This window comes from Neopelma chrysocephalum, unplaced genomic scaffold, assembly GCF_003984885.1.
Source record: "Neopelma chrysocephalum unplaced genomic scaffold, ASM398488v2 Primary Assembly neopelma1_366, whole genome shotgun sequence".
Classification (NCBI taxonomy): domain Eukaryota; kingdom Metazoa; phylum Chordata; class Aves; order Passeriformes; family Pipridae; genus Neopelma; species Neopelma chrysocephalum.
The window spans coordinates 17,343-20,139 of NW_020898030.1; positions in this window are offsets into that span (position 1 = coordinate 17,343).

Here is a 2,797-nt window from a genome sequence, read left to right on the forward strand (position 1 = left end):
GCACCGGGTGATGCCAAGCAGGGGGTGGGACACACTGGGGGCTTTGGCCCACCCAGCGCCCTCATTTAGGGTATCCCGGGGTGCTGGGGAGCACCCCTAGGTCCTGCTGCCACCCCAAAACCACTGCTGGTGCACCTCTTGCCCCAGGCTCGGCGGGTGCCAGTGGCAGCTGCCCGGGAAGGATTTTGGCTCCGGCTGCGGCTCCGGCCACATTCCCCGGCGGAGGGAGGATGGAACTGGAGCCTGACATGACTCAGCCCCGGCCACGAGGGCTGGGGACACTCTGGTGACCCACACGGGGCCACAACCCATCCTCGCCCCCCTCCCCGCCTGGCACCCACCCCTGGCATGGGCGACCCCTCCCCGAGCCCAGGGCTGGGCTGGGCTTTACCTGCCCCCAGTGTCCCCCCAGGGACTCCCCGGGGGTGGGGGCAGGTCCCCCGGGACCCCTCGTGGCCAGGGACAGCCGAGCCCCGCTCGGGGACAGCTCTAAAAAGGGACCTCGGCAGGCGCCGGACACGGCCTGACCCTGCGGTTCCCTCGGTCCCAGCCTGGCCCAGTTCCCTGGATCCGGCCAGAGCTCGGCTCCCGTGGGGACTGAGCCCGTGGGGAGGGGGCTGAGCCCGTGGGGAGGGGGCTGCAGCCCGGGGAACCCGAGGATGGGCTTGGTCCAGGCTGGATGGGATATTCCAGGGGGTCCCGGTGCGGAGCAGGCAGCACGGGAGGGATGGAAGGGAGGAACTGGGGGGTTTGCCGCGGGACGAAGGCTCCAACCGCACGGTGACATCCCGATCCCACGGCTGGCAGCGGGATGGGGAGAGCGCCTGCCGCCCGCATTCCTCCGCTCCCGAAGGAACCGGCTGGGGACCTTTCCACGGGGATTTCCAGCCTGCCCACACACCGCTCCAGCGCGGATCGTGCCGGGGGGGCGATCCTGGCTCCGCTGAGCGCCCGGGAGACTCGTCCCTCAGCATCCCAGCCCCGTGAATCACCGCCGGGAAGGAATAGATTAGGATCTCGCAACACTTCCCTGCTGGAAATAACTTTCTCCACAGACGCGGTGCCAGACCCAGGCTCGGCTTTGGACGCGGCCGGGGGGCATCGGATATGCTGCAGGTTTTATCCCTGATTTGGGGCTCGCTGGGGGGCAAAAGGCCTCCCAAAATGAGATGCTGGTTTGGGATGTGCTCCTGCTCCCATGGGGGAAGAGATGGAATCACGGAAGCAGCAGGACCGAGGTGTAGGGATGGTCTAAACTCAGACACGGTGGAGATGTGGCTGCACAGGGATGGTGCTGGTGTCTGCTCCGGGCTCTTCAGAGCCAGGAACATCCTATATCCCTGCTCCTGCATCCCTGTATCCCCCCTCCTGCATCCCAGCATCCCCCTCCTCCATCTCTGCATCCCCCTGTGCCAGGTGCCAGCAGACTTGGGGACCCTCAGGATGCCCAGGACCCCCAGAGCCTCACCCCGCTTTTCCCCTCTGGGTGGGCACAGCAGCCCCCACACTGGTGTTGTGTCACTGAGTGGTGACACTGCCACTGGTCCCAGTTTGCAACTGGGAGAGGGAACAACCAGCCCGAGCTTTTCCTCCCCCGTTTTTTCCAGCCGTGCTGAGGGCACGGGCGTTGCTGCCACCGCTGTCACCTCCCAATGGCTCCATTTCTGCCCTGTGACTCAGGGATTTCAGCAGGTTTGGGAGGGGAGGAGGGGCAAAAAACCACTTCCCTGCCAAAAAAAAAGAGGCGGCTGCTGCTCTCGCCCTTCGTCACGCAGGAGGTGGATTAATATTAACCCGTCCCTCTGTCCTGAGTCCCTCCGCCCCGCTGTCCCTCCGTCCCACTGCCCCACTGCTCGTCCCATGACTGGGATGTGACACTTTTCCGGCCACTTTGAGGGGGAGGGGGGTGAGTGAGCCAGGGAGAAGCAGCAGAGTGGCCTCAGCCGGTGTGAAAGGGCCCCACGTGCTGGCACGGGGTCCCCGTGAGTCACCCCCGGTGCTGCGTCACCCACCGTGTCCCCGGTGCCCACCCCGGTGTCCTCCCACCCCGGGGCTGCTGAGGCTCCCAGGGCGGCTCGTGGTGAAGAATGAAGACCAACCTCTTGGTGCTTTGGGGAGAAAGGGGTTATTTTGTGAGGTTGGCTGGTTTCTAACCCCCCCCCCCAAGCCCTGTCACCCCCATCCTCCCCCCCCTCAGATGTTTATCTGTGGTTGTTGCTCAGGGACACTCGTGGCTGATCAGACCTGGGTGATAACACACGTGTGGCACAACATGTGGCCCCCACGTGCCCGTGCACGTCTGATGCCATCCCGGGGCTGTCACTGCTGTCCTCAACTCCAGACAGATCCCAGCTCTTCCCCAGCTGCCCATTGCTCCTCTGCCAGGTCCCTGATCCCAGCACTCCACTTGCTCAGGATCCTCTGAGCTCCGAGGAAACCCCTCAGCAGCAGCTCCTGCAGCCCCAGCAGCGTTTCCGGCCCGGGGAGCAGATCCTGCTGGTTCAGAGCTCGGATGTGGTGGCTGTCACCCACAAGTGGCCCCGTTGTCGCCTCCCCTGTCACAGCCAGACCCCGCTGTGCTTGCGGAGAGCTTGGCTTTCTGTTTCCCTGGGCGGGTGAGGAGCCCTTGGCACGGCCCTGGATCACCTCGTGCTCACTGATTGCTTCCAGTGCCTGCAAAACAAACAGGAAGCCAAGGGGAAAATCCCAGAGATGGGAATGGGGCTGCTGCTGCACCGCCCTGGATCCAGCCCCACAGGGATCTGTGTGTGCTTCCCATACATGGATCCAGCCCACA